Source organism: Ambystoma mexicanum, chromosome 8 (assembly GCF_040938575.1).
Source record: "Ambystoma mexicanum isolate Mex_15411 chromosome 8, UKY_AmexF1_1, whole genome shotgun sequence".
Taxonomy (NCBI): domain Eukaryota; kingdom Metazoa; phylum Chordata; class Amphibia; order Caudata; family Ambystomatidae; genus Ambystoma; species Ambystoma mexicanum.
Window position 1 is genome coordinate 1,703,722,435 of NC_090929.1, and position 18,383 is coordinate 1,703,740,817.

General features: G+C 44.3%; 1 long non-coding RNA gene across 1 annotated transcript in view; it reads right to left on the reverse strand.

Moving 5' to 3' along the window:
• LOC138473348 (uncharacterized) overlaps positions 1-18,383 on the reverse strand; it is a 38,367-nt gene that overhangs the window by 210 nt on the left and 19,774 nt on the right. The window contains exon 2 of the long non-coding RNA XR_011268760.1: positions 1,460-1,545. This is a non-coding gene — a long non-coding RNA (uncharacterized lncRNA). The remainder of the gene's footprint in view (positions 1-1,459; positions 1,546-18,383) is intronic.

An 18,383-nucleotide genomic window follows, 5' to 3' on the forward strand; every position in this document is an offset into this window, starting at 1 on the left:
GGATGAAGGTTAAGAGCTGCAGTGAAGTTTGTGAGGAGGGGGGGTTATCAAGGTGCAAGTTTGTGATTTTGAGATGGGGAAAGGATTCTAAATCTACGTGAAAGAAAAGAAAGACAAAAGGCATTTTTATGTATCTATTGGGGAGGAGGTCCAAACTGCAAAATGGTGGCTTTGAATGGGGTTTATTTATTTAGTTTATTCCCAATTCCACCATGAGGCATGTTTAAGAGGGCGATACAATATGTATAACAAGGGGTAAACATGAAAATCTTCATCAATGAAAATGGAACAGGGTTCAAGCTGTAGGACGAAGACATCCCTAAAGCTCATTCTTTTTTGTGTGTGTGTTTATGGTATACATCATACCTTACACAAAACAAAGAATTACACACATTAATCAATCTTAAAATACACAAATACAGTAGAAAACAGAATACAGAACAATACTCCAAATACATTTCATGTTATCATATTACTAAAATCTTTTCTAAAATGTAACTTCTGTGTGTACAGTACACAATTAAAATGTACAAAAACACAATACTCCAAATTCAACAATTCATAACATCATATTCCTAAAATCCTTTTTAAAATCTCATTTGCTTGTTTAACTACAAGTTGCAATTCATATAAAATGTCCATTAAAAGTCTTACCAATGCCAGTAGTAAGGGCACGTGTGTACCATTCATTAATCTATTCCATAGACCTGTTGTAATTACTGTGGAGGTTGAGTGCACAAACGGACCCAAGAACTTCATCCTAGAAGTTGCCATTGACAGGCATTTCACCACAACGTGATACAGAGTCTCTGTACAATTGGTATTACAAAGTCTACAAATTCATAGCTCTCTGGGAATTTATTGTCTAGGACCACTAACCTCCAACGTTGGAAGGCAGTTTAGTTGAAATCTCATATACTAAGTTCTAATTAGCTGTGAAGGAAATTTCTTTAGACATAGTTTAATATCGCACATAGAAACATACCCCTATTTTGATACAATTTCAATCTGAGTAGATCCTCACAGTCCATGATTATAGCCCACATTTTAATTTTCTCTTTCATTGCCTATTGTAAATCCCTGCAATTAGGTTCCAATACTTGTATAAAAACCTCACAAAATTTTTTTCCAAATTTCAGAGATGCTCATTAGGATTCACTCTCATAATTTCACCGAACTGAAAAGCAAGACTCTTCCCATATTTATAACTTTCTTGTGTGATGCAATACATTTATTAATATATTGAGACCACAAAGATTTCATACCCAACTCTAAACTTATAACACTAATTGGAACAGATTTTGACATGCAAGAACTTCTTTCCAAAAAAGTCCTTCAAGAATGTCAAAATACTTTCTATTAATAAAAGTAACTAATTCAATTCCATATAGTAGCATAGTTGAAATGTGCACACAATACAATTCAATCAGTGGGAGAAGCGAAAAAACACAAAACATACTTTAATGACTTCATCAGGGAGACATAGGCTCTTTCTTCAGCCTCTTTTTTCTTTCTGTCTCTTGAGAGCATTTTTCTTTCCTCATTCTGCATAAGAAAGAAGGCGGAGAATGAGCTTTTGAAACTGCGAAGGAAGTGATAATAAAACACAGGCAAGGCCCCCCACTTGTCATTGTGAAAAAGCCAGGAGAAGTCAGAATCTGTGTGGATATGAGGCACCCAATAAAAGCTTTTAAGACAGAGCCCATGCAACACACACCATGAATCACATTCTAGCTGGTTTGACTTGAGCCTGGTGGTTTTTAAAGCTCAACCTCAAAACTGGCTACCAACAACTACAAGTCCACTCTGATGTCCTCTTTATTACCAACTTCTCAGAACACTCAGGATTTATGTAAAGTCAATTTGAACTTGCATAACCCCCTTTTCAATAAATATTTGTAAATATGAATCCACTAAGTGTTCCCATTTATCAGCACCTGGAAGTAACCATGGACCTCCTATAAACCAACCAAAATGCTTGGAATGCAGTCAGTAATCCCTGTTATTGATTTCAATCAAACCATTCTGACTTCAGCAGCAGCCCAGCGGCTGGTACGTCATACATTATTTTATTTTAACATGCAGTGCTAATGGCGTATGGACCTCAACTGGGCATCCTAAGCTCTTGGGAAGGCCCTTCCCCAAATTATTCGCAGCGGCTTCACCTTGTGAAATAACTTGGGGCTGGACATTATTCTGTGATAATGACTTTTCTCTCAGTCTAAAAGGCTTAATAATGTGCTATGAGGTCCACATTTAGCACCAGCCCCCACTGACAATGTATTGTAATTATATGACAGCACACCATTGTACAACTTATAGTCTGAGAGATGGGATAGACAAGCATACATGATGCACATTTCCGATTTGGCCATCCTAATCTCCAAGGAAAATACTTCTAAATCTCCCTAATAGCATTTGTGATGACCTTTGAATTTCTTCACAGTAACAGCGTCCTCTACGTTTCATGTACCTGTGCTATGCAATGTAAATGCACCTAAACTACTATTCCCGCTATAACTTATAGGCAACTCGCATCTTTAAGATCATGTTCATAAAGGTTAGACTGACACATTCTTACTGTCCTACTAGTGATACTATTGGAAAGCCTATAGGATTCATACTAAACTATCTTATACGAATTACAGGATATGTATTCCTCTACAAACTAACCATATACATTGTGCATAATATTTCATAGAACATTTCTTTACCTGGTTCAAATTTAGTCAAGTGTCCTGGTAAATGCAATTACATCTTGATTGCACAATCCCTTAATGTAGCATACGATTTTACATATCATATATTTCAAATTGGAACAGAAATACAAAGAAGCTCACATCCTTAAGTATTTTCAAAAATGGTATTATGATCTGAGGAAGTGATCTTCCTTACATACCTCAATTCAAGTGGGAAAGAGAGGCAAAGGGGTGGAGAAGAGCAGCAGAGATGAAAATGGTGGAAGAAGAGGAGGAGGAGGCAGAAGGGGTGGGAGGAGATGGGAGCAGGTGGTAAAGAGGGACACACAAGCAAGGGGGGAGCAGAAACGAGCTTCGTACTTTTCAGGCGAGCAAGCCCACGGAGACTGTAACTTTCCCACACCATTGGGTGTCGGGACACTGCATTGCCCTGCAGTACTTCCTACGCAGCTACATCAAGAACTGGCCCTTTCCTTCCACACCAGTGCCAATTTGTCCTGTTGAAACATGCGCCAATACTGTTCCTGATCAACAGTTCCCTAAGACTTTCAAGGCTTTACCACCCGTTATCTAGAACTTGAATTATTCTGGCTGCTCAACTCCCAGTCTATTATACCACACTGCTGGTCCGCAATCTGACTTCTGCTGACTTCAAATGGCGCAACGAGAATGACCAGTCACCCTGCTCTTACTACCTTCCCTTCCCTACGCACTCTCTGGTTCCAAGCTCAAGGGAGACACAATCCTGAGGCCCAGAAGAAGGCGCCATATAAGGAAGCCGAAAAATCCCAGGACCAGGCTTTGCTTTTGCCCGTCCTTTTCACACTCTTGCAAAGTCCTTTTTCCCGACATAGACCGAGGATAGGTCACCAACAGATCAGCGATAGCCCTACAGCATATGGGGTTACTTGCATACCAGAAAGACAATTGATTTCCTCAACCCCCTTGCTGTATACTATTCACCATTAACTTGTGCTAACCATACTTGCTTGCATTATGTTGTTGCTTGTTTTCTTGTTCTTTCCTGCACTTTCTGAAATGAAGTTGCTTTTTTTCATTTTCTTTTTATCCATATTGTATTTCTAACCTAACTGCGAGAAATATATTCTTTAAGTTTATGTCTTTGAAATTGTTTGATTCAGCACAAATTTGAGATACCTGCTCTAATTTTGTTTGCTCATCTTCACTTGTACTGGTATGCTCTGCCTTGACTGTTGCATAATTAATACAGTAAGCGATATGAAATAAAACTCTGTACAGGAGGGCGGAGCGACCGCTGACGGGCCCATGGGATCAGAGCTCACCCTCGAGTACTTTAAGACGAGATAGCTGCACCTTGAGGAGGATGGGGTGCAGGATTCTCTTACTCCAACGCCAATCAATAAGGACAACTCAATGGTTTGGCAAAGTGAAGTCCGCTTAATGACAAGTACAAAAAACAAGGAAGAAATAGGAAATCAACAGTGATGCGGTCGCCCGTCTCGCTTCAACTTTCCAAATCTTCATTTTAACAGCAATACTTATAGGCAAAATTCGTCATCATTGATGTGTAACACTCAAAAGTTTGTCATGCAATTATATTTGTTGGAAAAGGTAACTTAAGTATAGGTGCTATATCTGTATATGGTAACGGGTGTGAGGATTGGATAACTCTTATCGGGTGGGTGTCTAAGCCCATCCCTCTACATCACTCGTGCTAGACGTCACTAAGAGTACGTCTCATTAGTTCTACTAGCTATAGGACCCTTGATTATTTGGTCCATTGTGATTGGGTCGGTTACACCCCTAGGCATAAATCTCCACTTTAATTAGCAGCATGCAAAATGGTCACCCAGATGCGGTATGCCCCAAGATTCACCCTGCCTCCCTTCCATCAATCAGTACTTTAGGGCTATGTGTCAATTACTTGGCAGAGGATGGCCTCGAAACTGTAGCTTCTTATCAGGAATAGTTATGGCATTCTCTGGTCTGGGTGATATCAGACATTGGTACCTCTCCACGCCTGGCTGGTCGCGTGTTAGTACACAGTGAAGCTGCTTCGTTTTCCTTCTATTTGCCTATTTGATTCTCCCTTTGGCCTTGCCACCTGCCTGGGCCTCCTTATCTCAACCTTCACGGGGCATGCTGCTATGCTCTGAAGTTTCGATTCTTCGAAGTTGCCGCTCTCCTCCCTTCCTTAGGTTGACCTCGAATTCCCAGGCATGAGCTGCTTCTTGCTAAGTTTCGATTCCGCTCTTTCGTCTGGCTTTGTGCTGGTATATGAATCCTAGCTGGTTTGACCCCCTACCATCCTGGGTTTAATTCTGCTTTTGTAAAATGGATTCACACTTGTATAATGTGCTTCTTTGAGGTAGATATAAAGTTGGTGCTTGCCGCTCTATTCTTCTACTAAGCATAGCAAGCAGTACTGTTTCCTTAGCTTCCTGCGTTCCAAGCCTATTTACAGGCGTCAGCCAGTTGCATATTTCATCCTACTTCATGGTTACGTTTCTTTATATTTCAACATAGTTTCTTCTTCTAAGCCCATTACATCATTATTCCTTACATTTTGTCTTTGCGTGTCATCTTTTGATTGTCGTTTCGTTCATCTGTACGTCTGTCCGGGCCCTTGTGTCGTCACCATTCGCCTTCAATTAAGGCCCTTTGGGTCTCTTCGGGAACAGTTTGTAAGTAGTCTTCATTTCGTGTCAGATGCTGGTACGGTTGTCTCAATGGGTACCGTGCTGCCCATGGTTGTATATTTATTGGCATTTCAACAGGTACTGCTCTTCTGATGGGCACTGGGCAGAGCCCTAGTGCTGCTCTCTGTTGGTTTAATTGCTCCGCATACGTCACATATCTCAGTGAGTATGTTCCTGGTATTTCGAAATGGGTGGCTGGAGTGCAGGCCATGCCTGGGACCTCCTCCACACTCCCCCCTCTGGTCCGTTCATCGAACACTTCTGCTTCCTCCTTTAAATTCGTCTTGCTTGGTTCTTCTGTATCCATTTCTTTGTCTTCTGAGTTTGTACATGATGGTGTGAAGGAGTGTCTCTTTGGAGACCACATTTTTATCACTCCTTTCAAGCTTCCTGCTGTTTTTACATGTTCGTCTTTGTTCAAGGTCATTAAATGGCACTGTCCATTCTGGCTGCAATAGATCCATTTTCCTTCATACTTTCTTCGTTTTCTGGGATACACAAACTTTGTTCCTTCTGGCGCATATTTGCTGGCCTTCACAAAGTCTCTTATTTCTTCATCAGTCAGGTCTCTGGGCTTCCATCCTGGTTTGACATTGATCATGATCTTCATCCCTTTGACTTTCTTTGCAGTGTTCTGGCATTGCGAGATGATTATCTTGATAACACAAAATCCTAATAGTATCATCATTAGTAGGGCTCCCAGGAACTTCAATATGTCTGCCATCCATTGTGGGACCCATGAGAATAGTGTACCAAACCAGCTGTCATCATCAACTTCGTCAGTTTCATCGATCATCTGGTTCTGTAGGGTTGTCAGCATACTTATGGCTTCTGTTAAGGTTCAGTTTTCTTCGTCAATTGATGGTATAAATGTGCAACATGATTCTCTGATTTTTGCGTAAACACCTCCATCCATCGCTGTGATCATGTCAATTACATATGTGTTCTGTAGAGTCATCAATCGGATTGCTCTTCATTCTTTTTTAATCGTGTTGAATCCTTTTATGGTAACTTTGATGGTCTGCAATAACTCCCATTTGGTTATCTGCAACCATTTGGTATTTACTCCAACTTGGATTCTTGGCATGAAGATCGTTGTGAACACTGATGAGGTGAGGCTGAAAAGCCTGTCTTCATATGGGATTGCATGGAATGCTTCTTCTGATTTGGCAGAAAAGGATTTTTTTCTCTTCATTCGGGATACCAGCTCCAGAGATCTTCTTTTCCCCAGGGGGGCATCTGCTTTTGGAAAACTGTCTATACTCAGGTAACTTTTCGGGATCACTAGTGCAGGAACCTGGACGTTCACTATTGTGCATATGCCCCCCAGTTTTTCAGCAGACTTATTTATGCTTTGGATCCACACACCCAGTAATGATCCATAATTACTGTGGTTCTGTGAGTCATTCCTGGAGCTTCAAAAATTCGTCTGCAGTTCTGATTCTCTCCCATCTTCCTCATGCCATTGTTCCTGAAACACAATTTTTGGCTTTCGAGTGGCACTATCTGCAAGAGTCCTCCTCTGTCTTCGACCCATGTTAGTAATTTTGTGAGTTTCGGCATAAAGGTTTGCACAGTCTTTGTGAGTTTTCTATTGTTTCCTTGCAGGCTCCAAGGACCATCCATCCTTGGCAGATCACCACTCCTTCTTCCCATTCATTTGGTGAAACCACAGTTCCCCAAATCTGCATTTGGCCTCTGTTTTTCCAAATTTGAGCTTCTTCTGGGGTTTTTCCCTGGACATTCAGTCTCGGGTTTATTTCCCATCTTATTTCTGTTCCTTTAGCTTCAGGCTTTTCGTACCTGATCACGTGATTCCTAGTATGAGCTCTATTTCTTGTCTTAATGTCCTGGACATAGCCATCTTCATCGGGGTAATCCGTTTCAGTTGCCCATATCAATGATGCGTCCTTCCCCATAAACTGTCCTCTGGTGTTGCACATTGCTACGTGTGAAAGACAGTGTGCTGTCGGGACATCAATTTCTACTGCCACGAAGATCTTGGATTTCCCCATGCTGTACGGTAGGAGTGCACAAAGGAAACATTCTCCTTCTGATTTTCTTCTTCTGACTTCTTTCATGTGCTGGTACCAAAGGATGTTTCCTAGATGTGCTGTACTGTCCAGGTAGTCATTCAGTTCATTGTTATCTTTATGTGGGCTTCTCTTGATTCTTAGTGTCTTCCTGTAGTTAGCTATAACTACATCTCTAAACGCGTCTGTGTGACTTTTCCTTGCTGGGGGTCTCTCTGGCATGCTGGTCGGTGGAGCAGGTTTCTTTATCTGCATCGATGAGTTAGGTGGAGGTTTTGCAATTCTCTCCTTCTCTTCTTGCATTCTTTTCCTGCCCTCTATAGGTGTCTTTATCAACCACCAGCCTGTCACTGGCCCAGTGTATGGCTGCATCATGGGCTTGGTACTTGTTCCTTGTGTTGGAACTTGTGTGCTTGTCAATACAGTCTGTGCGGTTTTATTTTTCAGTTCCTCCTGCCGTTTCTTTGCTCTAGCTATAAACAGGAATAAATGATCTATCAACATTTGTGCCTTTGCAGTGAATTCTCCCGTAGCCGCTTCTGTCTTCTTGAGGGCTTTTGCTATGTCTGCTTTAGTTGGCCTTTCACTTGATTCTTTTCGGTCTCTCTCATGATTTACTGGGATGGGTTGTTCGGTAGGAAGTCTTGTGCTCTCTGTTGCCTTTGCTTGAGGTTCTGTGGCCATTGACACTCGCCCTGGTTTGTGTGCATTCAGTGTGTGGGTGCGTGTAGTTGTCTGTGCTATGTTTCCATTCATTCCGTGCTGACCCTGTCTCCAGCTTTTCTCTTCTTTCGTTACCACAAGTGTGTACGTATCTGTTATGACTTGATGGTCGTGAAGATTATGGGGCCTCTGTCCACAAGTTCCACTCAGAAAGATACAAATAACTTACTGAGCAATCCTCGAGGCAACAGGTTGTTTGAGTGCCGAAAAACGCCAGGAACCAGGAACACCGGTGACCCCTCGACCGCTGTAAAGCAAGCAATGGGTCAGTACAATGGCATACAATACACTGGATAGCGAGGTAACAAATATCAAGGGGCTTACCAAGGGTCTGGGGACAGGAAGAACAAAGATGAGAATGGAGGTGTTCCGTGTGGCTGCAGAGTGTAGCAAGCGGCAGCGGGTATGCGTAGATTGTTGTAGAAATAGCCACTGCAAGACTTGTATGGAAAGGGTACTCCAAAAGGTAACAGAAGAGGAAATCCAAAAACAGTCCGTTAAGAGTTCCAAGGTCAAAAGCCAGCCAAGTTCGTCGTAACCAGGGGGTAATCCAAAGGAATCCAAAAATACAGTTCAAAGGTCCTGAAACAGCAGATCAAAACAGTATCCACGGCTTGACAGAGGAATCCAAGAAGAACAGTCCATAGTCCAGGTTCAAGATGTGGAGACAGGAAGACGCCGAACAGTGCCTGAATGGGTCAGCTGTGAAGCACTGAATGAGCGTTCCCTCTCCGGTTTTAAAGGAGCCTAGGAGTGTCACATGACCCATCACGTGACCAATGATGTAGCACATTTTGTCACATGACCCAAGTTTTCAAAACGCTGCCGGGTCTTCCTGAGGGCGTGACGAAGCAAAGGTAAAAAGCCGGCGTCTCCGTCGACTGTCTCCAAGACACCAGGGCAGCTGCCAACGTTGCAATGGGTGAATATGACTATAGCGCGTCAGATGGCCTCGTGTGCGCCGCTGCCGTGCTGCTTATGGGAGTGAGGACATGAGGTCAGAAGGGGAAGGCAGAACAAGACCTGAGATGGAGGGCTTAGTGACTGCACGGGTATTCGTGTGCGTAAGGTGACCAGAGGATGGTGTAACAGTATCACTGCTAATTACATTAATTTTCAGTTCATTTGCCTTACCATCAGATTTCCTCGGGACTGGGATAACTATATAGGGTCAGGGTGCTTTTGTGGGACTCATGCGTTCACCATCAGGTGGGTGTACTGAAATTGGAACGCTCCGCGCACCAATAAAAAATGCATTTCTGATCGTTAAAGATAGCAAAATAATGATAAACACAATGCATAAATGCATGATAGTGCGGTAGGTTAGATGGCAGCATTTCCTTCCAGAGAAGCGAGGGCGCCCCTCTACTTGTGGGTGGACCAGGTTACTGTTCTGGGCCCCCATCTTGATTATTTACTCAATGTCAATATTATTGTTTTCCCCCCAACTCGATATTGTTCTCGAACAGTTTGTGTCATAAAGTGTCTGGTGCTTCACAAGTGTCCCCCCCTCTTGCGGGTGACGATTGTCTCTGGATACAGGATACAGTTCTCTTGCTATACGATGGAAAAATAGATTAGACTAATACTTTGGTGAGTCACTTTTACTGTGCATGCTCAAAGTAGGTGAGTTCCCAATCCACCCCCCGGATCTACTTCAGTCCTATGGGACATGCTGGACACTGGACTCTATGAAGAAATGGGAAAATGGCAATCAAACAACAAAGGTGAAGTTCTTGTCTCTGCTCCCTCGATCTGTCCCTCGGCAGAATGATGATGTGCTTGATTCTGCTTCCTCGATCTGTCCCTCGGCAGAAAGATTCATTGGAATCTCCTCAGATACTCTCTCTGAAAGTTGGACAGTTCCACTTGCAGCATGATACCATGGAGGAGCGTTCCCTTCTGTGCAACGTTAGCTGGATCTCTGATGAATGTGAGGACGTCAACCTTGATAGGTCCCCCCACCATTTCTGCAAAGTCAGTGACTAGTCAAAAAAGGACATTATGTGCCAGTCGGCTGTCTTCGAGTGACAGGTACATTTGTCCTGCCTTGCTGGGTTCAGGATTACAGGCCCTTCCCTTGACGTGAACAGTCCTTGCACTTTCCTGATGCGTGGAGTGCGACTAAGTAACTGAGTTTGTTGCATAGCTGGCTCAAATGTTCAGAGTTTGCTGGATCTCGAATAAACGTGAGAGTGTCTGTGGTTCTCCCGACAATAGCTGGGCACTACTCTATGATGCGAAATAAAAGCGTATTGATGAGTTCATCTATAATCGCCTGTGGTGGAAGCATTTGTGTCCTTATCGCTGTATTCAGGCAGTACAATGAAGGCTTCCGCGATGACGGTAAGTAGTTGCCAGATTACTTTCTTGTTGGCAGGATCTTGGATAAAGTCTGTGACACTGGTGACCATCCCTACCAGCGACGGATATGATACCACTACAAAATGGAAGTAGTTAAGCACGTCCTTTGTGATGTCTCTACTGGGGGACACCATAGGTGCTGCCAAACAAAGTCTTGATATTTGATGATTCAGGATACTGTGTTTTGCTCTTAAAGTAAAAGTCATTGATCACTGTCTGTTAGAGTCTTGTTTCTCAACAATGCTTAAGTGTGGTTTGGTTTACAAGTTCGTGTCAACAAACGTGTTGTGGCTTAAATGCGCAATTTTCTTCTTCACCCTGCAACTAGGAATGCACAGAGTGTCCGTTTATGTCCTTATCCCCTTTTTGCTTAGAGGAAATGTCCAGTTTAAGCTACAACTTGCACAAGGGTTCTTTTTGTCTTGGCTTTGCTGCTCATGCGTCCTTCTTCCTCGTCATGGATCTCGTCTGCACGTGCTGTGGTTCTTCCCAGTTGTCTGTGGATTCTTCACGGTGGGGTGCAGCTAGAGGGCTTTCTCCGATATAGGGCTTAATGTCATTGAGAATAATCCATGCTCTCCTGCCCTGCAGTTTCACAGCTGAAGAGTGCAGTCCTCCACGATGAAAGGACCATTGAATCTCGGTTCGTCCCGCTTTTTCCTCGTATGGTTTTTCACCAACAGGGCATCTCCAGGGAAGATGAGTGGAATATGTAGACCTTGAACTGCATCTGTTTCAGTGTCTCCTGCTGTGTTTTGTGCTGCGCTGCACCCTTTTCGTCGTCGCTGCAGTTGGTCTGAAATTACAGGAAGGCTGGATGTCATGCAGTTCAGATATTTTTGTATTTTGGTTCCCAGGACCTCTTGGGTTGTCTGGGCATCACATCTAGCTCGAGGGTTAGGGGGGTATTCATTCTTCTTCCTGTGACTATCTAGTGAGGCTTAAGATGATGGTCGGAGCCTGGTTGGTTCCGAAGAGCATACAATGCCAATGGAAGGCAGTGCAACCATCCCCTCTTTAGAGTGTCAACTTGGCTATCCTTTCTTTTAACAAGCCATTGAGCCTCTCACAAATACCATTACCTTCCGGATGATACGCTGACGAGAACTTGTGCTTTATACCAAGCAACAAGCTAATCTGTTCAAAGACTGCATTTACAAAATGAGCCCCATTATCTGATCTCATCACTTCACACACCCCCCATCTAGGGAACACTTCCCTCACTAGGAATTTGGCCACACAGGTAGAGTCTGGGTGTGTACATGGACCTGCTTCTATCCATCTAGAGAATGGACACACCACTGCAATTAAGTATCTGTACCCATTACACACTTGAATCATATCGACATAGTCGATATGTAAGTGCTGAAAAGGCCCATTTGGTCGGGGGATGACTCCTTTCACTACTTTTAATGTGTGCCCAGCGGTGAATTGCTGGCAGATTATGCAGTTCACCATAAAGAATGCAACATGCTCTGCTAAATTATGTATAAACCAGTCTTCTGCGAGTGTTGCTGCTAGATTCTCTTTCGACATGTGTAATGGGTAATGCAATTGCTCCAATGCTATTTTTAGTAGGGCTACAGGAATTACTGGTTTACCAGTGCTGATTTGCCTCCACAATCCGTCAGAGGGGTTTAAAGAACACCCTCGACGTTTCCACAGGTTCTTCTCATCCTGCGGTGCCTCCCCTTGAAGCTCCATTAGTTGCGTCTGCCCCAGACTACTATAGGCTTCGGGTGTGGTACATGCCACCATCATTCTCTCATGGGTACATGCCACTTCCACTTTCATGTTCGTCTCACTTTTGGAGGCCATATGCTTGGCTTCCGTGTCTGCTGCGTGGTTTCCGCGTGACACGAAATCTGTCCCTTTGGTGTGGGCGGCGCATTTCACACCGCTATGCCCACTGGGAGCTGTAGTGCCTTAATCAGCATGTCCAATAAGGCTGAATGCAGCACTGGCGTGCCGTCTGCTCGGAGGTAGCCCCTCCTTTTCCAGCGTGCCAGTCCTGCGTGCACCGTGGACGTCACATAGGCGGAGTCACTGTACACCGTAACTTCCTGGTCTGCGTGATTCTCAATGGCAAGTATCAACGCCAATAATTCTGCAGCCTGCGCTGAATAGTGAGATGGTATTCGTGCACTGACGAGTACTCGAAATTCTCTGTTTGCTATGTTTTTCATTACAGCAACATCTGTATACCTTTGTCCGTCTTCTTGGTCGATTCTCGAAGATCCATCAATAAAAACAATCTCTCCACCCGCCAGGGCATTTTCTTTCACCCTGGGGATTTGATAATAGAATTCTTCATAGTTTGCACAGTCATGTATCGGCTCTCCTTCAGTGACTGGCTCAGCTATGAATGTAGCTGGGTTCACTGTTTTACATCGAACTATTTTGATCGATGGATTAGATATAATCACTTCATAGGCAGAAGCTCTTTGAGATGTCAATGTGCCCTTTGGTTTCTCTAAAATGGCGAATAATGAGTGCTCGACGTATAACGTCATAGACCATCCCATCACAATGGTTGTCGTTTTCTCTATGGCGAACACTGCGGCAGCTAAGCTTTGTTCGCATGGGAAGTGGCCTCTCATTACTGGGTCCAGGTTCCCACTGTAATATGCCAGGGACTTGTACCCCAACGAGGTTCTTTGAGCGAGCACTGCCATCATAGTGCTGCCATCTGTGTGCGAGAACAGGTAGAATTCCTCTGCATAATTTGGAATCCCGAGGACTGGAGCCATGCAAATCGCTCCCTTGAGTTCTGCAAACCCCTTTTCCATTGCCTCGGTCCATTCAATCTTTTCCTTTGTCACCTGGGTCTTCTTCAAGGCCTGGAGCAAGGGCTTGGTATACTAACTGTAATCGAATACCCATGCTCTAACATAGTTGCAAAGGCCTAGAAAGCTCTGCATTTGTTTTATCATGAGTGGCTTAGCCGTGTTCATGATGGCTTCAGCCCTTTCTGGGGTCACCTTTTTACCTTCATGTGAAATTATTTGGCCTATGTACAGCACCTCCTGTTGACAGTATTGTAGCTTTTCCTTGTCAACCTTATATCCTTTCTCAGCTAGTATAGTCAGTAGCTGAACAGAATTGTGTCTGCATTCTTCTTCTGTGGTGCTGCCGATTAAGATGTCATCCACGTACTGCAAGACGACACTTTCTAGTGCAATACTGCTTAGGTCCATCTGTAGGACTGTGTTGAAAACGGACGGGGACTCACAGTACCCATGTGGCAACCTTGTGCTTTTCAGATGCATTTGGCTGAATATAAATGACGTCAGATCTTGAGAATCACGGTGCAACGGGATTGATAAAAGGGCATTTTTCAAGTCAATCACCGTGAAATATTTTGCCTCGATGGGTATGTTACAAAGGATTGTAGATGGATTAGGGACTAGAGGGAACTCGGCTTCAACAATATCATTTAATGCTCTTAAATCTTGGATTAAACGCAGAGACCCTCCCTTTGATTCCTTGACAGGATAAATCACTGTATTACATGGTGACTCTGACGTCACTATGATGCCCTGGTCCATCATGGCGTAAATTGTCTTCGCGATTCCTTCTTCAGCCTCTCTGGACATGGGATATTGTCGGGCTCTCTGTAAAATTGCTCCTAGTTTCAGTTTCATTTTCACCTCTCCCACCCCCTTCAGGAGGCCTACGTCATATGGTCCTGTAGTGCATACTGAGACAGGCACCTGGGCCATGTCGTCATCAAAGTATTCTGGACGTATCAGCGCCAACATCATTCTCTGAGGCACTTCTCTTTTGATCATTTTTACCCAAAATATGAAACTCACTTCCACCCTTGTCTCTTCTGAGTCTGGTTGTTCTTCAAACAAATCATCATCGGTGACGTCAGTCACTCGATACCCTTCTTCAATGGCGATAATCGTACACCATTGTCTGCCTTCATCATCGTAGCCTTCGACCAATGCAACTTTCCCTCACACGGCTGCAGCATGTATCATTAAGGGAAATACTTGTCCCTCCTCTTCATGTATAGGTATTCTTGGTCTGAATAGAAAATCATCAGGGGTTCTCATAGTTCTATCCGCGAGGCCTGGTAATCCTGCCATAAGCACACGCATGCCATATGCGAAAAACTCTGCCTCTAATGGTATAGCTCTCATGGCTATGTGTCCTGAGTATGCCCTGATCATTTCCTCCGTGAACGAGATCGTCATGTTCAATTTTGTCATTAAGTCTCGACCCAAACTTTTTACTGGGGTCTGACGTGAATATAATAAAGGTACATTCATTTTGCGCTCTCCTACGGAGACTGGGAGTGCGTCTGTGAAGGGAACTCGACTGTGAGCTGCTGTAAAACTCTGAGTATCTATGGCCTCGCCGGACAAGGAAAACTTGCCTTCTCGTATGCACGAGCGTGTTGCACGCGTGTCAACTAAGAAGGAATTTTCTTTACCTTCTAAGACGACATTCACCCTTGGTTTCCTATTAGGGTCTGGTGTCACTGATAGGATAGAGCACATCAGGGTTCCCAGTGAGCTGTCCTAGTTCATATATAAGTTCGGTCCACTGTACACTTGTGGATTCTCTCCATTCCCTGGGTTGCCTCCCCTTCCGGAGTTTGTGCCCTGAGACATTTGCGGTGGTGCCTGTTGAAATTGCCCTTGTGGCAAATTCCCCATGTTCGGGGGTTGAACCCCTTGTTGCGCACCTTGCTGCACGCCTGGTGCTTGCAGCTGCACTGCGTGATTCTGTGCACCACCCTGCTGTGAGATTGCGGGTGGATTCGCCGTGCCTGCTCCCATTCCTTGGCCATTTTGCCACGCCCCTTGACTTCAACACGTGCGCGCTAAGTGGCCCGTCATTCTGCACAGCCAACATACTGGCTGTGGTCGGATTAAGTGTCCGTTTGACATATCTGGGATGCCCGTTTTCACGTTTTGAAAGCCTCCTTGATTGCCTTGGAACCCTCCTTGATTACTCTGCCATCCTCTTCCTCTAAATCCTCTTCCCCTTGGGTACTGTCCTACGGTACCTTGGTTATTCTGCTGTGGGTTAGCCACCTGTTGTAAGTTCTGTTCAGCTGGGCTAGTTAGCATGGCTCCTTCAAGAGCCTACTTTGATAATTTCTTTTGCACCAGCTTCGCTTCCTCACCCTTTCGAGTTGCCTCCTTTTTCCGATTCTTTTCTTGCAACAATCTACAGTAATATGCGATAGTTAACTGTATTTAAGCCCAAGGTTTAGCCTCAATCCCTACCAATTTCTTGAGCTGTTTCTGCACTGGTTCTGGCAACCCTCGGCACAATATGTGGTAAAACACTGGTATAGATTTCGTCCAAGAAATTCATGCGTTTCGAGCACCCACGTGTCTTGGAAATTCTGGATATAAATCAACAGATCTTCTGACTCCTTCATTTTTTTCGAGTCATTATAGCTCCCATTTCGGAAGTGTCCAGGTATAGCACTTGTAGCGCTTTCCATACTGCTGTTCTGCAATTATTAAATGGCGCTCCGTCGTGTGCAGTGTTAATTATGGTTACACCAGGGTACCCTGCCCGTGTCCACACATCGTCTGCTCTCTCACCAAGTATGGTCATCAGGAGACCTTCAAAGTCCCCTTTAGCTAATGTGGAAACCCCTGTCATTTTTTCTAACTTGTTTATCCACTTCCAGGCACCCGATGTCAGCATTGGAAGCTTGTTTTTCAGGTTTTCTTGATCCATGTGTGGCCATGGAATATATTGTGGTCTTGCTCCCCCTTTTCTAATAGCGGAAATTGGAATGCACAGCCTTCTTTCTCTTCCCCCATAGCTCTCCTGTCTATTGCTGGGGTAACATTCTCGCATCGCCGTCTGCCTGGCAATGTCCTCAACCTGTCTAGATCCATGGGGTGTTCCTTCATGCTGGTCAGACTGCGCGGCAGACTCTGATGTCCTCGTTGCGGACTCGCTAGTGTCTGACCATCGTACCCCTTTGTCCTTTGGGAGCCGCTTTTCGCATCGTCTCCCATCTTTATTTGTCTCGCCCTCTGTTTCCTCTCCGGAGTCGGACATTGATTGTTCCAAATTCATGCAAATCCTTGTGTCATCATCGTTTTTACTGATTTCAAGTCTGTCCAGGGACAGTCTCCTGCTCCCACTACTTCGGGTGACATCCTCAGTGTCATACAGCTGAGTGCTTTCCAAAACCCTCGTCTTCCCTTTCCCTTTGGGACATTTGTTCTAGCCCCATTTCATCATATATTTTATCGATCGTTTCCCCAACGCTTCTGGTGTCGAAGTCATCTTCAATATTCGCCCCAATCGTGCCTGGTACTGAGTCGTACGCAGGAAAGAATTCTTCAATGTCTTCCCATTCTACAACAGGATCAGGTTTTTTAACTTCCCGCTCCAGATATTCGAGATCGCGTGCCCTCTGTCTACGCTTACGTTCAATATCATCATCAAATTCTTTGCGCTTCCTCGCCTCTTCCCTGACTTTATCTTCTTCCCTTCTCCTTTAATTTCTACGTACATCTGCCCTTCGAACTTCCTCATCTTTTCGTCTCTTTATCCTTTTTTCACGTACCCTTTGCTCTTTTTCCAACCTTAGCTGTCTCTGTCTGTACTGGTCAAAGGCTGCTTTCTGTTTGCGATTGAGCTGCTTTTCTTGCTCCTCATAATATAGTTGTTTTCGCCTTAGCCTATCTTTCCTTCTTATCATTTCGTCCCTTAACTGCCTTTCCTTCTCCTTCTCCCTTCTCTGTGCCTCATCTGACTTCTCTTTAGGTCTCACATTATCACTTCCTTTTCCATTGAGTTTCAACAATAACTGTCCTCCCATCCATTCATCTTTTGCGAATGCTATCTCATCAGTTCTGCTTTCACCTCCTTTCCATTTCTTTCCCACTCTCTCTATCGAGAGATGCACTTGTCTGTGCCTGGTCCTCCCTCTCATCATCGCGTCTCTCCTTGTCCCTCGGGACTGTGGAAGTAAGATTCTTATCCTGATCCTTCCCCTGATTGCCGTCACTACTGTACGTAGGTGACTCATATGCGGGGTTGCTATACCCTGTTGCTGCCTTAAGCTCTCTTAATGGGTAGAGTCCCTCAGGCTTACTTCCCTCTGGTTCTGTTTCAGGCGGGGCAGGTGGCGCGGTAGGCGTCTCACCCCCCTCCGTGCATACATTTAATATCCACTCTGCAGGTGGCTCTTCCTCTTTCTGTTCGAACTGTTCGAACATTTTCCAAAGTTCTAGAACAGCGAGGTGTTTCTCTAGTTTCTTGCCTGTATATGTGGCATGCAAGTAAGTCGTCATATGCTGTAAGACGGCTCTAGATAAAGACCCATTTTGTGGCCACGGCATAAACATCTTGTGGGGCGGCACCCTTAACCCACTCAGTGCTGTATTTAAGCTTGGGTGCATGCTTCGGCAGTTGTTTAAATATGTGTGCTAATGGAGTAGTGTCTTCCAAGCTTAAATATGTTCCTAACAATACTTTCATGCAACTTCAACACTCCCAACAATATGAGCGAGTACCAAATACCGCAAGTTCCAATCCAATCTTTGCCAGCCAAAACTTTTGTATCACCAATTTACTCAAGAACATCAATTTATGTGCGATTCCCTCTTAACTATAGAATCGCGTAAAAACCCTACTTAGTTTCAAACAACAAGGAGACAAATGTCCTTACATGTGACATACAACAGACATTTGACAGACTAGACAGACACCAGCTGGACAGAAATATCTCTGCCTCTAATTTGTACCCCGACATGGAGTTTAAACGACAACGTCTTTAAACATGGTGGTAGCCTAATCGTCCCCTATTCTGTGGGCTCTCAGTTCACGTTTCTTCTGACCGCTATATTAAAGCGCAGGAATAAGGCGTATCATCTCTATCTCAGGTGTCCGGC